Genomic DNA, 24,208 nt, shown 5'->3' on the forward strand with positions numbered 1-24,208 from the left:
AGCAAGCCTGATGTTTTATCATCTTTCTTGGGTTTAATACGTATCTCTACAAAGTCTGAGTCAAACGTTTATTCTGACCTGGGTTTTAAATTCTCTGTTAGTGTAGAAATAGCAGATAGTACACACTACAGTTCAAGACCTGCTGTTAAGCAGGTTTGATGCTTGAATGCTTCATGTAACCTTCAGGACATAGGTAATGTTTTAACACAAAAGTACTTTTGGGGAATACAAAAGGAAAGAGAAAAAAAAGCTTATGAGTATTATTTTTGAAGGGTGTTATTTTTTTATCAGTAGACTGTTTTCACTTAAAGGGTTATTTTTCAAAACGCCCAAATAGAAGATGCCTTTTTGTTTGTATCCTGCATTTGTTTGAGTAAGGCTCTAATTACCTTACAATCCAAGGTTTTGAATTTAGTTTCACGTAGCTGAATTTCCATATGTCACAGATGAATCACAATTTTTATTGTTGAATTTGGTTACTACTCCTATATTTTCCCTTCTAAAGTGTAAGAGATCCTTCTATTCTGAGACTTGTACAAACAATTGAGCTCTTTTTGTTTTAAATAATAATGAACAAATATTTTCTTAATTTTGATAACATTTATGTTTTATTGTCAGTTGTGTTTAAAGTTAATTCCATTTCCTTTTTTAATGCCATCTCTTATCTGGGCTTCATAAAAAGAAGTGTGGCCAGCAGGTAGGGGTGATTCTTCCTCTACTCTGCTCATGCAAGATCCCATCCAGAGTACTGTGTTCAGCTCTGGAGTCCTCAGTACAGGTCCAGAGCAGAGGGCCACAAAAGTAATCACAGGGATGGAGCACCTCTGTTACGAGAAAAGGCTGCGAGAGTTGGGCTTGCTCAGCCTGGAGAAGAGAAGGCTCTGGGAACACTTTATTGCCCTTTTTCAGTACTTAAAGGGGGCTTATACAAAAGACAGAGGCTTTTTGATGAGCCTGAAGTGACAGGACAAGGGGCAATTTGTTTTTATCTGAAAGAGGGTAGGTTTAGATAGGATATAATGAAGATGGTTTTTACAAGGACCTACACACACCTTTTCACAAGGTGTTACAAGGTTTTTTCACAAGGTTTTTTTTTACAAGGTTTTACACACACACACACCTTTTTACAAGGGTGGTAAGAAACTTGGAAAGGTTTCCCAAAAAGCTGTTGATGCCCCATCTTTGGAAGTGTTCAAGGTCAGGTTGGATGAGCTTTGCACAACCTGACCTAGTGAAATGGTAAGCTCGTGGTAAGAAGGTTGGACTAGATGATCTTTAAAAGCCCCTTCAAACACAAATCATTCTTCGAGTCTACAATTTTGGTTGTTTTTTTTTTTTTAGGTATCTAAATAAGAAAGTGGGCAAAAAAGAACGATTGCACTGCCATGGAGTCTGGTGGAATCCCAGAATCACACAGTGGCTGAGGTCGGACGGGAGCTCTGAAGGAAGTCTTGTCCAATCATAGACTTTGTTTTTATTAATTTTATCTGATTTCACTGAACCATACCCAGCCAGCTTTAGAGGATCCGAGGATGGTTTCCACAACGCCTCTGGGCAACCTGCAGCAGTCCTCAGTCACCCTCACATTACAGAAGTGTTTCCTTTTCTTCAAATGGAGCCGGTGAGATTATTACCTTGTAAAAATACTCACTTTAAGTAGATCCTGACTAGTGATTGCCTATTTAACACATGAATGTATTCTAGAGTCTTTCATTGTTACAGCAAATCTATTGTAATAATTTCTGAAAGATTAAATAACATGCAGAGTTAAAAGCTGAAGAATCACCTTGGCAAAACATTCAAGAAAACTTCAAATGTTACCTGCAGGTTGTTACTTGTTTGAAATTGCATGGGGTTTGTGAAGAATTTGATCAAAATTTAAATATAAAAGCAAGATCACAAAGGTTTACTTTTTAAAGGTTATGTGCACTGGAAATTCATTAGCTTTTTTTTTTTTTAAATCCAGAGTTAAAATAGGTAAGGATGTATTTAAAGTACAGTGTGTGGCTGAAGTTAAACACAGACTTCAGGGATCTGCTGGACTTTCACCTAAATCTGTAATCAGATTTGTGAAAAAGAATAGTTAAAAACCAGATAGTTACAAGTGTCAATTTCAGGGGGCTTTTTTATTACTGTTGTGTAATCTCTTCCTCATACTATTCGCACTATTCCCTTTGCTTAATAAAAACCACGTGTTCATGTTATTAACATTCAAAGCCCCCTTTTGCAGAACTTTTCCCAAGCACAACAGCAGACAAATCAAGATACGGACAGCTCTGTAAGAAGCTGAAAAAGTATCCTAATGTCAAATGAGAAATTGTCTGAGAAAAGAGGCTGGGTTGACAATATTAGTAGTGCCTGTATCTACGTCATCTGGTTCTAGCAATATCGCTTGGTACTCAAGGAACGGAGAGGGAGACAGCCAGTGCCCCCCTTTGTTCCAGCAGCGCAGATATGGGATGTGATACCAGGACGGTCATCTTTTGTCCCATGGTACATCTTTGAGCTTCCTGGATATTTAGGACTATGGCTGCTACGGCCCGTAAGCATCCAGGCCATCCTTTGCTTACTTCATCTAGTTGCTTTGAGAAGTAAGCTAGAGCCCTTTTCTGGGGTCCTGCATTTTGAGCTAGGACTGCGAGGGCTACGCCTTGTCTCTCATGTGAAAATAACCCAAAAAGGGTTTGGTGACATGTGGCAGTCCGAGGGCTGGGGCCCCCTAGTAATTCCTTCTTTAATTCCTTAAATGCCTGTTTTGCTTCCCCAGTCCACTGTAATTCCCTTGTTTGTGCTTGCCGCAGTTGGTATAGGGGTTTTCCTACTGTACCCTAATTCTAGATCCAGAGTCGACACAAACGTGTCATGCCGAGAAATGTCCCAAGTTCCTTAGGTGTCTTGGGCTGAGGGGTTTGGCAGATCGTTTCTTTGCGTTCTTGTCCTAATCTCTGCTGCCCCCTGAGACCTCATAGCCCAGGTAGGTGACTTCTTGCTTCATTATTCGTGCCTTCTGCTGAGATACCTTATATCCTTTAAGTCCCAGAAAATTTAACAGGCATACTGTCCATTCCTCACAGCTGTTTGAGGTTTCGGTGGCTATCACAGCTCGTCCACATATTGGAGCAAAAGTCCTTCTGCAGTGGGTGCCGTCCAGTCCTCAAGGTCTTTTGCCCATTCGTTTCCAAATAAGGTTGGGCTATTTTTGAAGCCTTGGGGTAACACAGTGCAGGTGAGTTGGGGTTTCCGACCTGACTCTGCATTTTCCCATTCAAAAGCAAACAATTTTTTGCTCTCTGGCTCCAAGGGCAGGCAGAAGAAGGTATCTTTTAAGTCTAAAACAGTAAACCAAACAAGATTCTCTCTTAGTTTTGTTAACAAAGTATAAGGGTTGGCCACTGCAGGATAAAGGTCTTCTGTTATCTTATTGGTAGCTCTTAGGGCCTGTACTAATCCCTAACTTTTCCCATCCGGTTTGTGGATTGGCAAAACGGGGGTGTTACATTCAGGTTCCCATTCTACTAAAAGGCCAAATTTGAGAAAGGAATCTATTACAGGTTTAATTCCTTTCCGGTCCCCTAGTTTGAGGGGGTATTGTTTGATTCTTACCAGTTGTGCCTGGGGCTTCAGCCTGACTTGGATCGGTTTGGCGTGCTTTGCCTTACCTGGTATTCCGTCGGCCCGCACTCCTGGGTAGACGTGATCCAGGATGTCCAAGGGGACCTGTTTTGTTACCTGTGGCTGGATTAGAGCTAAACATTTCGATGAAGTGATCGTCTCTACTTTGTATTTCACCATTTTTAAACTTGATCTCTGCTTCCAATTTTTCTAATAGATCCCTTCCTAAGAATGATTTTGGGGCATTTGGCATATATAAAAATGCATGCGTTCCTATCATTTTACCCATTTTATACCGGCGAGGTTGCATGTATGGTACCTTCTGTGGCTGGCCTGTCGCCCCAATCCCATTTAAAGATTCATTATCAATCAAAGCTAATTGTTGATTTAACACAGCAAACGTAGCTCCGGTGTCTACTAGAAATGCTGCTAAGTTTGTGTCTTCTTTCCCCAGCTTCATTATAAGCAGGGGGTTGGCCGGGGTTCGACCCTCTGGTCCCCCCTGTTCTATTTCTGATTCAGCAGGGCGTGGGAGGTGTCCCTCCTCCCTCCTCAGTCTGGGACACTGGCTTTTCCAGTGCCCTGCCTGTTTACAAAAAGCAGACTGATTAGGCCGTACCCTATTATTAGGGGCCCTCATTCTACGACCCCAAAAGCAATCTTCCCATGTGCCTTGAGTTTTCCCATTTCCCTGATAGTTTCTTTACCTTAAGGCCGCAGTGGTGGCATGAGTAATTGCTTGACTTAGCTTTTTCCTTTCATTACCGTCTCGGTTGCGGTACACCCTCCGTGCTTCCTCAGTAAGCCTTTCAATATCTTTCTGGTGCTCTGCTCTAAGGTTTTCTAGTTTCTTTCTAATATCATCTGAGGATTGTCCTCGAAAGACGGGTATCAGCTGCTGCCTTCCCAGGGCTCCGGAGGGGTCCAGGGTAGCTCATTTTTGCATTGCCTCCCGTAATCTATCCAGAAATTCCGTAGGAGTTTCACCTGTGTTTTGTTTGACAGCATATAAAGCTCCCCAATTCACGGATGGACTTAGGAATTGCTTGTTCCAATCTAAATGCAATCCGTGTTCGATACCTTGTGAGAAGTTGATAATGGTTGGGGTTATTCTAATCCCATTGTGGTTTAACTGCAGGGTCAGAATCGTCTGCCTTTCCTTGCAATGCCTGTGCAGCGATTAATGCCTGAACATGAGTTCTGGCGGCTTTAAGTATTAGTTCCTTTTCAGTGTCTGTGAGTGCCCTCATGTCATAGGTGTTGGGGATGGTGTCCTCATTGTCTGCCAGGCCTGCCACCGCTGCTGGCTCCTTGGGGCAGCTGCCTTCCACCATGTTCTCTGACACATCAGGGGGAGCACTGAACAAGGCACTCATACCATGGGTGTTGGGGATGGTGTCCTTGTTCCCCATCCCTGCCACGGCTGCTGGCTCCTTGGAGCTGTTGCCCTTCACCACTTTCTCAGACCCATCTGGGAGAGCACTGAGCAAGGCGTTCATCCTATGGGTGCTGAGGATGCTGTTCTGACTATTCCCCAGGCCTGCCACAGCTGCTGGTTCCTTGGGGCAGCTGCTCTCCACTGTGTTCTCAGTCAGGTCAGGGAGAGCACTGAGCAAGGCAGACAAATCATAGACCCCAGGGATGGTGTCCCTATTGTCTGCCAGCCCTGCCACCGCTGCTGGCTCCTTGCGGCAGCCGCCTTCCACCATGTTCTCAGGCACATCAGGGGAGCACTGAGCAAGGCACTCATACCATGGGTGTTGGGGATGGTGTCCTCATGGTTCCCCAGCCCTGCCACCGCTGCTGGCTCCTTGCGGCAGCTGCCCTCCACTGCGTTCTCAGTCAGGTCAGGGAGAGCATAGAACAAGGCAGACAAATCGTAGACCGCAGGGACGATGTCCCCATTGTCTGCCAGCCCTGCCACCGCTGCTGGCTCCTTGCGGCAGCCGCCCTCCGCCGCATTCTCAGTCGGGTCAGGGAGTGCACCGAGTAAGTCAGTCAAATCGTAGACATCAGGGACATTGTCCTCGCTGTTCTCCAGCGCCGCCGCCGCTGCTGCTGGCTCCTTGGGGAGCTGCTGGACTTGGGCAGGCTCAGCAGAGACTGGCAGCCCCGGGCCAGAGGGCAGCACACAGGCACGCACAGGAGGCGGCATGGCCGGAGCGGTGAAGCTCACGCCGGGTACCTCCGATGCCGTGGGCAGCTGGAGAGGGAGCCTCTCTGTTGGGAGAAGCAGAGAGGTGCTGGGGTGAGAGTTTGGCAGGCAGAGCCGGCTGGGGTTTACCTGTAGGGCAGGAGCACCAGGAGGAGCGGGAGCTGCTGCTGTACCTGCCCCGGCAGTTGGTCAGTGCCGGTTGGGCGGGGGCCAACTGCCCCCTCCCTCGGGTTCCGCCCCAGTTCCACGAGTCCTGGCTGCTTCAGCAGCCTCGCGGGGCTTTGCTTTGTCAGCCCCAGCAGCTGCCCCTCGCAATGCTTTCCTGCCCTGCTGGTGATCTCCTGGCCTAAACGAGGCTTTCCCGTGGTTTGGGGGAGGTGAATTTCATGTGCAAGGGGAAGGGATGGGGCCGGCACCGCTGGCCCTGGGATGCTGATGTGCGTGTTTCCCAATCTTCCCCAGTGGTGGAAGTGGGAAGGGGGCTTGTGGCACTTCTGGCAGAGTTTGACCAGGACTGGTCATTGGCAGTGAGGGTGCTAGTGCTTTGTCCAAATGTGTGGTACGTGAGCGTTTGAAGGGCGTGAGAACCCTGTGTAAAACCACATTTGGGGTTCCCCGTGTGACCGGGACACCCTTGTAATTCTGTGCTTTGCATCCCAGGCTCTGGGCGCAGTGGGCACGGGCCACTTGTGGATTGTGGTGGCAGTTTGTCAAGGCAGAGGGGACACAGCCGACTGCCTGAGACAGCATCTCCCCAGAACGTGGGCCCGATGATCCGCACTGCGGGCTGGGGGTGAGTTCACCTCCAGATACTGGGATATCAGAGCAGGAGGATCTCCAGAGCTGTGCTGTGCTCTGCTGTTCTGTGCCATGCCATGCTGTGCTGTGCTAAGCTGTGAGGCAATCTGAGGTGCTGTGCTGTTCCCTTTTAATCTGTGCACTGACCATTATTCAGATAATGATGAGCCTGTTATTTGCCTGAAATGTCAGAGGTTTTTTCAGATCAGTGATAATTTTTAAGGACTCACAATGGTTCATGTGGAAAAAGATTTAATTTCAATTATTTTTTTTTTTGTTTGTTTCATATCACCTTAGGAAAATATTCCTCATATCCAGGCTAGGGAGAGAGTCGCAGACTCTTGCCCAGAGAAGCTGTGGCTGCCCCATCCCTGGCATCTCTGACTCCTCTCTGGCCCATCTATGACCATTCATTGACCCCTATTTGACTCCTCTAAGACCCCTCTCTGACTCCCCTGTGACTCCTCTATGACACTCTGACACCTCTGTGACTGCTCTATGACGCCTGTGTGGTTCCTCTATGAGTTTTGGGGCTGTTTTGGCCTGGTTTTCAGGGTGCTTTGGGTGTTTTGGGCTCTTTTAGGGATGTTTTGGGGTGTTTTCTGGTGTTTTGAGGGTGCTTGGGGTTGTTTCAGGGTGCTTTGGGGGTGTTAAACTGTTGTGGAGGGGGTTTGGGCTGGTTTTGGGGTGTTTTGAGCTGTTTCAGGGGTGTTTTGGGGTGGTTTTGGAGTGGTTTGGGGTGTTTGAGACTGCTTTGTGGGTGTTTTGGGATGTTTTGGGCTGTTTTGCAGATATTTTTGGCTGGTCTGGGGGTGTTTTGGACTGCTTTGGGGTGTTGTAGGGGTGTCTTGGAATGTTTTGGGGTGTTTTGGGATGGTTTTGGGGATATTTTGGGCTGGTTTGGGTGTATTTTGGGCTGTTTTGGGCTGGTTTTGTGGTATTTTGGCGGTTTAGGGCTGGTTTTGGGGTATTTTAGGCTGGTTTGGTCTGGTTTTGGGGTGCTGACGTGCCACCCCCCAGTGCAAAGGGCCGTGTCCCTGTTCTCTCTTACGGATCCGGTGCTGAGCCCTGACCCCCCCCTACCCCTGGAGAGGCCGTGGGGGGGCGCCCCCCCCATCAGGTCCAGGGACCCCCCTATATGGAGACCCCCCCCATGTCCCCCTTGTATGTGGGTCTGGGACCCCCCTCCAATATGGGGACACACTGGTGCCACCCCCCCATTCCCCTTTGCCTTCCCCCCCCACCCCCCCCCCCATCCTTGGACCTACCCCAGAAGGTGTCGCAGCTCGAGGCCAGGCTAAAGCAGCTCCACAGCGACCTCCAGAAGGTTCCATTTTGGGGGGGTTGGGGTGATTTGGGGCTGTTTTGGGTTCTCACTGGGTGCCACCCATAGGAGAAGCAGGACAAGGTGGCCTTGGGGTGGTTTGGGAGTGTTTTGGGAGTGGTTTTGGGTGTTTTAGGGTGGTTTTCACCGGTTTTCTGCCTGTTTTGGGGCTTTGACCCCGTGTCCCATAGGAGAAGCAGGACAAGATGATTTTGGGGTTGTTTTAGGGTGGTTTGGGGGTGGCTTTGAATGGTTTGGGGTTGTTTTTGTCCTGTTCTAGGGCTGTTTTGGGGCTCTGACCCTGTGTCCCACAGGAGAAGCAGGACAAGGTGGTTTTCGGGTTGTTTGGGGGTGTTTTGGGGCTGGCTTGGGGTTCTGACCCTGTATCTCATAGGAGAAGCAGGACAAGGTGGTTTTGGAGTGGTTTTCTCCTGTTTTGGTTTTTTTTGGGGGTCTTTTTGGGGGCTTTGACCCTATATACCATAGGAGAAGCAGGATAAGGTGGTTTTGATGTGGTTTGGGGGGGTGGTTTGGGAGTGGTTTTGTGTGTTTTAGGTTGTTTTTGTCCTGTTTTGGGGCTGTTTTGGGGATTTTGGACTGTTTTTGTCCTGTTTTGAAGCTGGTTTTGGGCTCTGACGGTGTATCCCATAGCAGAAGCAGGACAAGGTGGTTTTGGGCTGTTTTGGGGCTGTTTTGGGGTCTGACCCTGTATCCCAGAGGAGAAGCCTCACAAGTTGGTTTTGGGGTGGTTTGGGGGTCGTTTGGTGGTGTTTTGTGGCTGATTTTGCTGGTTTTGTCCTGTTTTGGGTCTGTTTTGAGGCTCTGACCCTGTATCCCGTAAGAGAAGCAGGACAAGGTGGTTTTGGGGTTGGCTTGGGCTGTTTTAGGGGTGGTTTTGGGTGTTTTGGTGTGTTTTTTTCCTCTTTTTGGCCTATTTTGGGTCTGTTTTGGGTCTCTGAGCCTGTATCCCACAGCAGAAGCAGGACAAGGTGTTTTTTTGGTGTTTTTAGGGTGGTTTGGGGTTGTTTTGGGGGTGGTTTTAAGTAGGTTTTGGTTGTTTTTGTCCTTTTTTGAGCCTGTTTTGGGGTTCTGAACTTGTATCCCACAGGAGAAACAGGACAAGGTGGTTTTCGGGTGGTTTTGGTGTGGTTTTGTCCAGTTTTGGGGCTCTGACCTGTGTCCCATAGGAGAAGCAGGACAAGGTGATTTTGGGGTGGTTTTGGCCTATTTTGGGGGTTGTTTGGGGTGTTTTGGCCTGCTTTACTCCTGTTTTTGTCACTTGGAGGTGATTTGGCCCTTGCCACGGAGCTTTGTGGCTCGAGAGATTTGCACGTGTTGGATCTGTGCAAAAGTAAGGAACTTCTTCCTTCTGTCCAATCTCAACTTCCCCTGTTTAAGTTTTAAGCCGTTACCCCTTGTCCTATCACTCCAGTCCCTAGTGAAGAGTCCCCCTCCAGCATCCTTGGAGGCCCCCTAGAGACTGGAGGCCCCCTTGTAGACTGGAAAGACAGCTCAATCTAGACTTGTTTCCAGGGAATGAAATGGCTTTGTTAACCTTTGTATTTCTAAACTGCAGGCATGAGTAATAGTGATGGTAATACCCTAATTTTCTGTTGCTGGGCTGGGAAGCAATCAAATGGGCATATTCTCTGGACACAGTTTTGAGGTTAATGTTCTTGGTTTCCCAAAGGAAAATGTAATGATGCTGAGAGTCACATTTGCAATGTAAAGAAAAAGGGGTGTGTGTGTGAGAGAGACAGAGAGCAAGACTGAGATGGGGTTTACAGGAGACAATACATGGTCAAGAAGTTTGTTTCCTTCTGTGTGCATTTGCCAGGGGGGTGTTTCCTCATCCCCTTTGGCACTCTCCCCTGAAAAGGCGCTCAATGGGAAGCTGTTCACGGGCCCTGGGAGTGCCCATCACCTCCTTTGTGAGCCTGTGAGGGCTGTGGAAGACCAAAGAATGCTGACACTGGATGAAGAAACTTGTGGTGAAGTCCTATTTGAAATGAGGCCGTGAGTGTTAAGATACAAGGTGCTTAAGGTATAAGGCTTACAGAAAAAGGGTTGTCTGCAATTTTGAGTTGCAGGCAGAAACTTCTTGGAGTCCCCAAGAATTGTTAGCTGTATTTTAAGCTACCTGCATGAGGCTGGGGTACTTAACGGTCAGATTTAAAATCAACTAAAATTGATACAGGGGTTTAGAGCTCTCCAAAAACTTCCTGGAACTTTTAAGGTGTGGAAGATTCCTATAGGAGCCCTGTGCTTTCATCTGCAGCAGCTCATTTGGCTGGGCTGGGCTGGGCTTTGACCTCTGCTTCTGTGGCTCAGAAAAAAAACTTCCTTAAATGTGGATTTGTCACAGGGTCACTTGTCCCTCTCCTTCAAATCTTTCTTCTCTAAATCTTGTCCATTGAAAAGGGTTATAATTCATAAATAACATTACAAGAGCTCTTGAGGCTTGCCTTTTCTGGGTAGGACTTGGGAGTCCCTGCTAAATAAGGGCGGAAGAAAGCAAAGTCCCTTTAAAGGTAAGCTCAGGCTGGAGCTTGTGTTTGGCTGCACTGGTGTTCTGTGGGACAAGCCCCGCAGGCTGGGCCTGCAGCTGCAGCAGCTCTCCAGGTTCTTGCTTGCAGTGGTCAGTGCAGTTTGTAGGTGGCTCTCAAGTGCCAGCACATGCTCACCTTGTCCAGTGTCCCCCTGCTCTGTGTGAAGAGCAGCTTTGGAGAGTGGGAGCTGCTTTTTCTTTCTTGCTACAAGGTGAGCCACAGTTTTGCTTCCTTTGCTGATACTTGTGTTGCCAAAGCAGGCCCAGTCTTCACCTGTCCTTGTTTGTGTGTCAGAGGTGCTCTTCTGACGTCCCTCTCTTGCTGTTGGGTTGCAGAGGCTTGGCATGAGATGGGGACTGCATTTTGGTAGGTGCTGTGGATGTGCAGGTGAGATGCAATCTTTCCAAAAAGCTCTCTCAACAGAAGAGAGTGGCACTAAGAGAACAGAAGTAGCATTCTCTCAGCTCTACAGAAAGAGCTGGATGCTATAACATGTCATGAAACTGTTTCTGTGTTGCATGGAGTGCTAACATGTGTTCCCAACCATCTGGATTTTTTTCAATGTAATTGTGAAAAACTTTTTCTTGTAATAATGCAGTGAAGCTTTTGCCCAAGGAAATGATGTTCCTCTTTGCCACTGGCAGAGCCTTTGCCAGTGTGTGGTGGCAGCGTGGGGCTGGATCTGTGCTCCCTGTGTAGGGCTCAGTGTGCCCCAGCTCAGTTGGGCTGGTCCCTGTGAGCCATCAGCAGTGGCCAAACAAGGATGGGTTGGTAGGTTTTAAAGGAAGAGAACTGTTATGTCTCATCTGCTGTGAACAAACATGCAGGAGAAGTTTAGGTGTGAAGCACAAGGCTTTGCTGGCAAAGCGGTTGGTGTGGTTGTGTGCATGGAACTGGGCTGTGTCCCCCTTCAGAGGGTGAAGTGCCAAATTCCTCCATCCTTTCTGGCCTGTGCTTTTGGCAAGTGGGGCTTTGGGTCGCTGCTTAAATCACATTTACCTGGATTTTAGTTCTGATTACCCTAGCAGGGAAGAAAGCAGTAAAAGTGTGACTGTATGGCCCAATGTTCAACTGTGAGGGAGTGCCTTTTGGGCGGAGACAGGCACATTGTTAGTTCTCTTTTGTTTCCTTTGGGAATCAATCTGCATGGTGTGTGGAAGGAAGTTCCCCAAATCAAACCAACCTTGGCAGAACTGTGCAGCAGATGGAGTTGTGGTTTAATGAGCTGCTGTAAAGCTTTCCCTCCAGCCCAGCAGGGATGTTCTAGCTAGGGGAAGCAACCTTCAAGCCCTGGAGCCCTGCAGATGTATTTTTAGAGTTGCGATGTGGGAATTGTTTTATCCATGAGGATTCTGGCTGATGTTGAACTACAGGAAAATGGGATGTTGGTAGGATCATTTAGCCACTTGTATTTCCCAGATGTGCAGTACCCTGGCAGAGTGAGGTGGTTGGATAGCAGCCCAAGTCTTCCCTTATTACGTGTCTGCATGAATTTGGGTTTTCAAATGCTGTTGTGTACGTCCAAAACCCTCAGCACTGACTTTTGACAGGAAAGAAAGTGCAGGATTCCCCCTGTGGAGGCTGAGCTGCAGGTCTGCTTGAATAGCATCCTTCCTTTGGCTGGCAGCTAGTACCTGCTGCCTCAGCATAACGTGAGGGACCTTCTGTTACTCTGCTGCGTGGGGATGGATGTGTGGATGGAGACTTCCTTCCAGCTGGTTCTGGCATAGTCACAGAGGTTTCTGTTCCAGGAGTAAAAGCCTGGCTTCCGAGAGAGCTTCTCAGGGGCCTTCCCCATTTCAGGGACACTTGCTGAAAATACATGCCATGAGATTTGCTCTTGATCAGGACGCTTCCTCTGGCAGTGCTGAGGGGTAAGGGATTGCCAAGATGGCCATCTCTCAGCTGTCACGCTTCAACCGCTGTCTGCTTTTTGCTTCAGGCTTTTGTGCTTCACTGGAGGGGGTCTGGGGCTTGTGTTTCTGTTGACACTAGCAGCTACTTCTAAGGAGGTTTTCTTGCTGTTGGGGTGTTTGCTGGTTCACGGATGACTCAATCCAAGGTTCCAGTGTTTGTCTTTGTGCTCACTTGCAAATGCTCCAAGCCATTCTGCGTGTGACTGAGAGCAGTGAGAGTATCCCGTGCTGTGTAAAACCTGCAGGGCCTTTCATCTGCAGGCTGAGCAAACTGCAGCGCTGTCAGCATCTCTTCAGCTGGGTTGTGGCAGGCAGACTTTGTAGCTGGAGCAGGAAGATGCCCACGTGCACTAGCAGGGTTCTCGCGTTGTGTTCAGGAGTAGCTGCGTGGAAGTCTGCTCCCTGTCCCGGTTACTCCCGTCTGTTTTAGTCCTGCAGAAGGCTGTTTTGCAAGGAGCCAAGTGCTGTTCCTGTGGGCAGCCTGAGGTCTAATCCAGTTTTCTGAACAAGCCAGGTGGTTCTTGCCTGTGGTGTCAGTGACAGATGAGCCTGAAGTAAGGGCCAAGTTGTCAGCTTTTGTAGCTGTCCTCTTGCCCCTGCAGTACTGCTTCCAGAGCTCCGTGGGTGTGAACTTGAGCTCTTCATTGGTGTAATCCATGAACTTTAAGAGCTCCCCTGGGAATGTTGTAGCAGTGTTCCTTGCTGCCAGGCAGGCTTTCTGTCTGACAGCCTTGCCAAGGTTTTCCCTCAGCGCTGGTTCTGTTAGTCCTGGCTCCAGCCCTTGATTATTGTTTTCTTAAAGTGTGTTCCTTTCATTGCCTAAAAGGCCCTGGAAGCTTTTGCTGGATGGGGCCACGAGGAGGCGAGGGTTTCCCTCCTGTTTGGTGTCTGGGAGGTTAAGTAGGGAAGATGTTCAGGCAGAACTGGGATATTCTGGGTGTCATTTTCCTTCTGGGAGTAGAAACTTCTTGGGAAGGTGATTTTTCAGCCAAGGCACATGAGTGTATCGAGCCGTGTGGCTAAAAATGATCAATTCAGTTAACTTAGGGAATATTATTTTGCATGCTGTTTAGGTCTTCTATTTCTTTTATTAATTTTTTTTTTGCACCTCTGCAATATTATTTTGAAGAGTATTTGGTGTAATAAGATGGAAACCACATGGATATAATGGGCACCTTGGCATCCTGGGGACAGCACATCAGAGGGGAGAAGTGGCAGTTGTATGTCCTGTGGGTCATATTTGGATGTGGTGGAGGATGAGTTTGGTAGGTATATTTGTAGGAAATCTTTTGAAATGCCTGAAGTGTGATTTGTCAGAGGGGCAGCAACAGCTCTGCCTTGGCATAGAATCACAGAGTGGTTTGGGTTGGAAGGGACCTTAAAGCTCATCGAATTCCAGCCCCTTGCCACGGGCAGGGACACCTTCCACTAGAGCAGGGTGCTCCAAGCCCCTTTGTCCAACCTGGCCTTGAACACTGCCAGGGATGGGGCAGGCACAGCTTGTCTGGGCACCCTGTGCCAGCACCTCAGCACCCTCACAGGGAAGAACTTGTGCCTAAGAGCTCATCTCAGTCTCCCCCCTGGCAGGTTAAAGCCATTCCCTGTCCTGTTCCTGCAGGCCGTTACCCAAAGCCCCTCTCCAGGTTTCCTGTAGCCCCTTTAGGCACTGGAGCTGCTCTAAGGTCTCCCCTTGAGGAGCCTTCTCTTGTGCAGGTGGAACCAGCCCAGCTCTCTCAGCCTGGCTCCAGAGCAGAGCTGCTCCAGCCCTCGCTTCATCTCCATTTCCTCCTCCGGACTCGCTCCAGCAGCTCCACGTCCCTCTTGTGCTGTTGCCCCAGAGCTGGATCAGGACTGCAGGGGGGTCTCCCCAGAACACAGCAGAGGGGGAGAATCCCCTCCCTGAGCTGCTGCTCATGCTCTGAGGTTGCAGCCCAGCACAGGGAGGGGATCTGGGCTCAAGCGCCCGCTGAAGCCAGGGCATGGGGAGCTTCTCATAGACCAACACCCCCAAGTGCTTCTTCTCAGGGCTACTTTCAATCCGTTCAACCCCAGTCCAGAGGAGTCCATGGAGATGTTCTGGGGGCTGGAGCACCTGGTGGGAGCTGCCTCTGCCTGTGGGAGGGGCTTGGATCTGGATGGGTTTTGAGGTCCCTTCAACCCAAACCACTCTGTGATTCCATGGTTAATATTTTACTGCTGAAGCATCTTGCTGATAAATCACGTCTCAAGAAACGAGCTTTTAAACCCAACAAATGACAGGTACTTTATAGCGCTGCCTTTGAGGGAAGTTCTGCCGTGTTATAGAAAGCAATGAAATCCTGCCTAAAAATTCAGCAGAGTGAAAGGAAGTAGAGGATGGAAACAGCTTGGACCATGTTGTGTTACTGGTCATTAGAAAACACCTTCCTGAACAGCCTCCCTGAAAGTGTGAGCCAGAGTTTTATTCAAGATGAGTGGGGAAGGTAATAACCTCTGTCCCTAAATGGTCTACTCTCCTACTTCCTTTTCAAGTGCTTACGAGGAGCTGTTTTGCCCGTGAACCTCTGAGTCTCTTGGTTTGTGGTGTTTTGATTTTTTGGTTGGTTGGATGGTTTTTCTCTTTCTTTTTTCTTCTGGGGCTCCTTCATTTCTGAAATTTTGCTCAGATCCACAAGAAATCTGTGGTTTCCTTCGTCACGGCCACAGTTGGTGGGTGGACTCAAACTGGAAGTGTTTGTATGAACTTCTTAGGCATGAAGGAGGCTTGGATGGGCGATAGCCCATTTGTGAAAAGAAAAGGTGCTCAGTTGATTTTGGGTGGTTGTTTATTCGTATCTCCTTTAATATTTCAAAACCAGCCATAAGGGGCTGACAGATTACAAGCTTTATGAAATATCAAAGTAATTATTTAGACTTTCATGCTTCTTTGTGCAGATGTGAAAGAATAAATACCCATAAAGTCTCAGAAGTGACACTTATCCTGGGCTGAGTCGTGGTAGCGATGTGGTTTTCTCCCCTGACCTGTCCCAGATAATTGGAACTATAGATGCTTGTCACTCCAGGCAATGTATTTTCCCTCTGGTTTGTGCTCTGTGGAGAGATGAGGTTATTGTGAAGCCATGAAACTCTTGGGCTTCAATCTTTGGGGTCCCACTCAACCTCACATGAGATTCAAACAGCTTGTTTCTTAACATGCCCTGGAGAATGTTACTAAATCACAGAATCAGGCAGTGATTTGGGTTAGAAGGGACTTTAAAGCTCACCTAGTTCCACCCCACCTACCTTCCACTAGCCCAGGCTGCTTGAAGCTGGTTGCTGTGTTAGTAAAACAAATCCACCTGGTTCCTGGTGTGGTGTTTTATTTATTTATTTAAGTATATTTTCTGTCTTAAATCTAAAACTGAAAGGTCAGAGTCCGATGGGCAGAGGGGTAAAAAGCAGAATTACAGGAATGCAAGAATTAACGTGTGGACGCTTGTGTCAGTTTTAAGCTCAGCAGGTCTGTGGCTGAACTGTGCCACAGCGTTTAAACTGTGATGCTTGGATCTAAATGGTTGTAATTCCTTGTCTTGAAACAGAGAGAATGTGAGGTCGAGGAAGGAGGTGTTGGAATGAGCTTGACTCAAGAGAACGCTGGGAGGAAGGAGGAGGGTGGGAAGTGAGAGATGATAACCCCAGCAAGCCAAGTGAGAGACGGTGTTCTTTGTTAGAGGTACTGCTGTGGAGCCTCAGTCATGGCAGGCTCTGAGCAGGGGCAGGAGAGGGCTTAGGCAGGGGCCGTTGGTACCTGCTCATTTCAGGGAGGAACCTGCAGCTGGGTAATACACCCGAGTGTGATGCACTCTGAGTGTGGTGAGTGTATCAGAGTTCAAAGGGTTTCATGTAGCTGCTAAGCAGCTTGGGAGAGAAGATGATAGTCCCACATGCCTTTAGCTCATTTAGTTTAATTTATTTCTCAGGATGAGAATGTGTTGAATTTTTCTTGCTTGCTAAATCAATAGAATCTCTCCTGATGCTGCTGAGACCACAGTTCTGCTATTGCACTGGAGGCTGCTTGCTTCAGAGCTGGGCTCTGATTTTCTAACTATGTCCTGTGTGAGTCCAGCAGGTGTGGGATCCCAACACCTTTGCTCCCTATGATTGGTCTGAGCTTTTGTCAATGACTGGTGATGTGTTTGCCCACGGACATTGTTTTTTTTGCACTGGCATTAGTACAGCTATAAAATAAAGAACCATTCATTACATTCATAGTGCAAAGGAGCAAAGTGAAGGCTTGGCAAGGAGTGGCAGTGACTTTCGTCTCCTCTTTGTGTGCATCATGGTGCTGCTGGGACCAGTGGATAGGTTATAGGGGGCTGGTTCAAAACATCTTTTCAGTTTCAACTCTTAAGGCTGCAGTGTGGCAGGGAGCCTGCAGTGTGCTGCAGAGCAGCCGCAGCACTGTTACAACCTTAGATTTCTTGTTTATTCATTTATTTAGTTACTAGTGTCTGTGTTTGATCCAGAAGTCTCATTGTTCTGCCTGCCTGCAGGCGGTTGAGGGGACTGGTGGTTCTGGCAGGCGTGGAGTGGGCTGCTGGAGACAGGGCTGTCTAGAAGTGGGCAGTGGGGAGGGAAGCGTTCTTGTCTGCAGCAAGTCCCTTGCTTCTTAGGTTGGAGGGGCTGCTTCTCTCACTCCTTCCATCTTCCACTGATGATGTGGGAAGGAATGGGAAGATTCAGTTCATAAACAATTGGCTTCGAGACTGGTGCTACAGGCAGGGCTTTGGATTCTTTGATAACGGCTGGTTTTATAGGGCACCAGTCTGGACAATGGCGTGTGGGAAAGGTTTATCTCACAGAGGCAAAAGGATGCTGGGGCACGAATTAGCAGGGCTCATTTGGAGAGCTTTAAACTAGATTCAAAGGGGATGGGGTTGTAGCTGGGCTTGCCCCAGTGGGGCAGCGCTCCAGAACTGATGAAGACTGGGAGGCCTCCTACAATCCTCGGGTGAAATCGGTGTGCTCAGCTCGCTCCCTGAAATGTCTGTACACCAATGCGCGCAGCATGGGAAATAAGCAGGAGGAGTTGGAAACCTGTGTTAAGTCAGGAGACTATGATCTGGTGGCAATTCCAGAGACGTGGTGGCACAGCTCACATGACTGGAATATAGTCATGGAGGGCTATGTCCTTTTCAGGAAAGACAGGCCAGCCAGGAGGGGTGGTGGGGTTGCTCTTTATGTGCGAGAGCAGCTACAATGCACCGAGTTCTGTCCAGGGACAGATGACGAGCGAGTTGAGAGTCTGTGGGTGAGAATTAAGGGGCGGGCTGGCAGGGGGGATACTGTTGTAGGTGTCTGTTACAGACCACCAGATCAGGGTGAGGAAGTTGACGAGGCCTTCTACAGGCAGCTGAGAGCGGCCTCACAGTCACAGGCCGTGGTCGTCGTGGGGGATTTTAACTTCCCTGATGTTTCCTGGAAGGACCACTCACCAACCCAGCCACAGTCCAGGAGGTTCCTCCAGTGTATGGATGATAACTTCCTCCTGCAAATGGTGGATGAGCCGACCAGGAGAGGAGCGCTGCTGGATCTCATCCTCACTAACAAGGAGGGTCTGGTCGAAGCAGTAAGGGTTGAGGGCTGCTGTCCTGGGTTCAGCAGTAGCAGTCATGTTTCTCCTTCGTGGTAGCTGATGCAGTGCTGTGTTTTGACTTCCAGCCTGGGAACAATGTTGGTGAAACCGATGTTTTCGGTTGTTGCTAAGTGATGTTTACCCTGACCAAGGACTTTGTGAGGCTCATGCTCTGCCAGGGAGGAGGGGAAGCCGGGAGGAAGCAGACGGGGCACCTGACCCAGGCTAGCCAGGGAGGTATTACATACCACAGCACCAAAACAGACCCAAACCAGGCCAAAACCAGACCCAAACCACCTCAAAACCAGCCCAAAACCACCCTGTCCTGCTTCTGCTATGGGATACAGGGTCAGAGGCTCCAAATAGCCCCAAACTGGACAAAACCAACCCAACACAACCCCAAAACAGCCCACAACACCTCAAAACCACCTTCTTCTGCTTCTACTATGGGGTACAGGGTCAGAGCCCAAAAACAGACTGAAAAAAAAACCCAAAACAGGAGAAAACCACCCCAAAACCACGTTCTCCTGCTTCTCCTGTGGGATACAGGGTCACAGCCCTGAAACAGAACCAAAACAAGCCAAGTATGACCCAAATCACCCCAAAACCAGCTCCAAAACCCCCAAACCAACCCAAAACCACCTTGTCCTGCTTCTCCTGTGGGATACAGGGTCAGAGCCCTGAAACAGACCCAAAACAGGACAAAAACACTCCAAAAACCCCAAACCCAGCTCCAAAACCCCAAAACAACCCCAAAACCACCTTGTCCTGCTTCTTCTATAGGACACAGGGTCAGAGCCTCAAAACAGACCCAAAACAGGCCAAAAACACCTCACAACACCCCAAAAAGCAGGACAAAACCACCTTGTCCTCCTTCTGCTATGAGATACAGTGTCAGGGCCCCAAAACAGACCTAAAACAGAACAAAAAAGCCCCAAAACCTCCTTGTCCTGCTTCTCGTGTGGGATACAGGGTCAGAGCCCTGAAACAGACCCAAAACAGGACAAAAACACTCCAGAAACCCCAAAACCAGCTCCAAAACCCCCAAACCAACCCAAAACCACCTTGTCCTGCTTCTTCTGTAGGACACAAGGTCAGAGCCTCAAAACAGACCCAAAACAGGCCAAAAACACCCCAAAACATCCCAAAAAGCAGGACAAAATGTCCTTGTCCTCCTTCTGCTATGAGATACAGTGTCAGGGCCCCAAAACAGACCTAAAACAGAACAAAAAAGCCCCAAAACCTCCTTGTCCTGCTTCTCCTGTGGGATACAGGGTCAGAGCCCTGAAACAGACCCAAAACAGGACAAAAACACTCCAAAAACCCCAAAACCAGCTCCAAAACCCCCAAACCAACCCAAAACCACCTTGTCCTGCTTCTTCTGTAGGACACAAGGTCAGAGCCTCAAAACAGACCCAAAACAGGCCAAAAACACCCCAAAACACCCCAAAAAGGAGGACAAAACGTCCTTGTCCTCCTTCTGCTATGAGATACAGTGTCAGGGCCGCAAAACAGACCTAAACAGAACAAAAATGCCCCAAAACCATCTTCTCCTGCTTCTCCTATGAGATGCAGAGTCAGAGCCACAAAAAAAAGACAAAAAACATGACAAAAATAGGACAAAACCACCCCAAAACCAACTTTTCCTGCTTCTCCTATGGAACACAGGGTCAGAGCCTCAAAAAAGACACAAAACATGACAAAAATTGGACAAAACCACCCCAAAACCACCTTGTCCTGCTTCTCCTATGGCATACAGGGTCACAGCCCTGAAACAGACCCAAAACAGGCCAAGTATGTCCCAAATCACTCCAAAACCAGCTCCAAAACCCCCAAACCAACCCAAAACCACCTTGTCCTGCTTCTCCTATGGAACACAGGGTCAGAGCCCCAAAAAAGACACAAAAGATGACAAAGATAGGACAAAACCACCCCAAAACCTCCTTGTCCTGCTTCTCCTGTGGGATACAGGGTCAGAGCCCTGAAACAGAAACAAAACAGGACAAAAACACTCCAAAAACCCCAAAACCAGCTCCAAAACCCCCCAACCAACCCAAAACCACCTTGTCCTGCTTCTTCTGTAGGACACAAGGTCAGAGCCTCAAAACAGACCCAAAACAGGCCAAAAACACCCCAAAACATCCCAAAAAGCAGGACAAAACGTCCTTGTCCTCCTTCTGCTATGAGATACAGTGTCAGGGCCCCAAAACAGACCTAAAACAGAACAAAAATGCCCCAAAACCATCTTTTCCTGCTTCTCCTATGAGATGCAGGGTCAGAGCCTCAAAAAAGACAAAAACATGACAAAAATAGAACAAAACCACCCAAAAACCACCTTGTCCTGCTTCTCCTGTGGGATACAGGGTCAGAGCCCTGAAACAGACCCAAAACAGGACTAAAACACTCCAAAAACCCCAAAACCAGCTCCAAAACCCCCAAACCACCCCAAAACCAACTTGTCCTGCTTCTCCTATGGAACACAGGGTCAGAGCCTCAAAAAAGACACAAAACATGACAAAAATTGGACAAAACCACCCCAAAACCACCTTGTCCTGCTTCTCCTGTGGGATACAGGGTCAGAGCCCTGAAACAGACCCAAAACAGGACAAAAACACTCCAAAAACCCCCAAACCAACCAAAAACCACCTTGTCCTGCTTCTTCTGTAGGACACAAGGTCAGAGCCTCAAAACAGACCCAAAACAGGCCAAAAACACCCCAAAACATCCCAAAAAGCAGGACAAAACGTCCTTGTCCTCCTTCTGCTATGAGATACAGTGTCAGGGCCCCAAAACAGACCTAAAACAGAACAAAAATGCCCCAAAACCATCTTTTCCTGCTTCTCCTATGAGATGCAGGGTCAGAGCCTCAAAAAAGACAAAAACATGACAAAAATAGAACAAAACCACCCAAAACCACCTTGTCCTGCTTCTTCTGTAGGACACAAGGTCAGAGCCTCAAAACAGACCCAAAACAGGCCAAAAACACCCCAAAACATCCCAAAAAGCAGGACAAAATGTCCTTGTCCTCCTTCTGCTATGAGATACAGTGTCAGGGCCCCAAAACAGACCTAAAACAGAACAAAAATGCCCCAAAACCTCCTTGTCCTGCTTCTCCTGTGGGATACAGGGTCAGAGTCCTGAAACAGACCCAAAACAGGACAAAAACACTCCAAAACCCCAAAACCAGCTCCAAAACCCCCAAACCAACCCAAAACCACCTTGTCCTGCTTCTTCTGTAGGACACAAGGTCAGAGCCTCAAAACAGACCCAAAACAGGCCAAAAACACCCCAAAACACCCCAAAAAGGAGGACAAACGTCCTTGTCCTCCTTCTGCTATGAGATACAGTGTCAGGGCCGCAAACAGACCTAAACAGAACAAAAATGCCCAAAACCATCTTCTCCTGCTTCTCCTATGAGATGCAGAGTCAGAGCCACAAAAAAAAGACAAAAAACATGACAAAAATAGGACAAAACCACCCCAAAACCAACTTTTCCTGCTTCTCCTAATGGAACACAGGGTCAGAGCCTCAAAAAAGACACAAAACATGACAAAAATTGGACAAAACCACCCCAAACCACCTTGTCCTGCTTCTCCTATGGAACACAGGGTCAGAGCCTCAAAAAAGACACAAAACATGACAAAAATTGGACAAAACCACCCCAAAACTACCTTGTCCTGCTTCTCCAATGGCATACTGAGTCAGAGTCCCAAAACGCACCCAAAGAACCCCCAAAGCAGGACAAAACACTCCCAAGGCCACCTTGTCCTGCTTCTCCTGTGGGATACATGGTCAGAGGCCTGAAAGAGACCCAAAACAGGCCAAGTACAACCCAAATCACCCCAAAACCAGCTCCAAAACCCCCAAACCACCCCAAAACCACCTTGTCCTGCTTCTCCTATGGCATACAGGGTCACAGCCCTGAAACAGACCCAAAACAGGCCAAGTATGTCCCAAATCACTCCAAAACCAGCTCCAAAACCCCCAAACCAACCCAAAACCACCTTGTCCTGCTTCTCCTATGGAACACAGGGTCGAGGCCCAAAAAAGACACAAAAGATGACAAAGATAGGACAAAACCACCCCAAAACCTCCTTGTCCTGCTTCTCCTGTGGGATACAGGGTCAGAGCCCTGAAACAGAAACAAAACAGGACAAAAACACTCCAAAAACCCCAAAACCAGCTCCAAAACCCCCCAACCAACCCAAAACCACCTTGTCCTGCTTCTTCTGTAGGACACAAGGTCAGAGCCTCAAAACAGACCCAAAACAGGCCAAAAACACCCCAAAACATCCCAAAAAGCAGGACAAAACGTCCTTGTCCTCCTTCTGCTATGAGATACAGTGTCAGGGCCCCAAAACAGACCTAAAACAGAACAAAAATGCCCCAAAACCATCTTTTCCTGCTTCTCCTATGAGATGCAGGGTCAGAGCCTCAAAAAAGACAAAAACATGACAAAAATAGAACAAAACCACCCAAAAACCACCTTGTCCTGCTTCTCCTGTGGGATACAGGGTCAGAGCCCTGAAACAGACCCAAAACAGGACTAAAACACTCCAAAACACCCCAAACCAGCTCCAAAACCCCCAAACAACCCCAAAACCAAACTTGTCCTGCTTCTCCTATGGAACACAGGGTCAGAGCCTCAAAAAAGACACAAAACATGACAAAAATTGGACAAAACCACCCAAAACACCTTGTCCTGCTTCTCCTGTGGGATACAGGGTCAGAGCCCTGAAACAGACCCAAAACAGGACAAAACACTCCAAAACCCCCCAAACCAACCAAAAACCACCTTGTCCTGCTTCCTTCTGTAGGACACAAGGTCAGAGCCTCAAAACAGACCCAAAAACAGGCCAAAACACCCCCAAAACATCCAAAAAGCAGGACAAAACGTCCTTGTCCTCCTTCTTGCTATGAGATACAGTGTCAGGGCACAAAACAGACCTAAACAGAACAAAATGCCCCAAAACCATCTTTTCCTGCTTCTCCTATGAGATGCAGGTCAGAGCCTCAAAAAAGACAAAAACATGACAAAAATAGAACAAAACCACCCAAAAACCACCTTGTCCTGCTTCTCCTGTGGGATACAGGGTCAGAGCCCTGAAACAGACCCAAAACAGGACTAAAACACTCCAAAAACCCCAAAACCAGCTCCAAACCCCCAAACCAACCCAAAACCACCTTGTCCTGCTTCTTCTGTAGGACACAGGGTCAGAGCCTCAAAACAGACCCCAAAAACAGGCCAAAAACACCCCAAAACACCCCAAAAAGCAGGACAAAAACGTCCTTGTCCTCCTTCTGCTATGAGATACAGTGTCAGGGCCACAAAACAGACCTAAAACAGAACAAAAATGCCCCCAAACCATCTTCTCCTGCTTCTCTATGAAATGCAGGGGTCAGAGCACAAAAAAAAGACAAAAACATGACAAAAATAGGACAAAACCACCCCAAAACCAACTTGTCCTGCTCTCCTATGGAACACAGGGTCAGAGCCCCAAAAAGACACAAAACATGACAAAAATAGGACAAAACCACCCAAAAACTACCTTGTCCTGCTTCTCCTGTGGGATACAGGTCAGAGCCCTGAAACAGACCCAAAAACAGGAAAAAAAACTCCAAAACCCCAAAACCAGCTCCAAAACCCCCAAACCAACCCCAAAACCATCTTGTCCTGCTTCTTCTGTAGGAGACAAAGACAGAGCCTCAAAACAAGACCCAAAACAGGCAAAAAACACCCCAAAACACCCCAAAAAGCAGGACAAAACCACCTTGTCCGCCTTCTGCTATGAGATACAGTGTCAGGGCCCAAAACAGACCTAAAACAGAACAAAAAAGCCCCAAAACCTCCTTGTCCTGCTTCTCCTGTGGGATACAGGGTCAGAGGCCTTGAAACAGACCCAAACAGGACAAAAAACACTCCAAAACCCAAAACCACCTTGTCCTGCTTCTTCTATAGGACACAAGGTTCAGAGCCTCAAAACAGACCCAAAACAGGCCAAAACCACCCCAAAACACCCCAAAAGCAGGACAAAACCACCTTGTCCTCCTTCTGCTATGAGATACAGTGTCAGGGCCCCAAAACAGACCTAAAACAGAACAAAAAAGCCCCAAAACCTCCTTGTCCTGCTTCTCCTGTGGGATACAGGGTCCAGAGGCCTGAAACAGACCCAAAACAGGACAAAAACACTCCAGAAACCCCAAAACCAGCTCCAAAACCCCCAAACCCAACCCCAAAACCACCTTGTCCTGCTTCTTCTG

This window comes from Pezoporus flaviventris, unplaced genomic scaffold (assembly GCF_033815535.1).
Source record: "Pezoporus flaviventris isolate CSIRO_AGI_PZ_B2104156 unplaced genomic scaffold, CSIRO_AGI_Pfla_v1 ptg000383l, whole genome shotgun sequence".
NCBI classification, from domain to species: domain Eukaryota; kingdom Metazoa; phylum Chordata; class Aves; order Psittaciformes; family Psittacidae; genus Pezoporus; species Pezoporus flaviventris.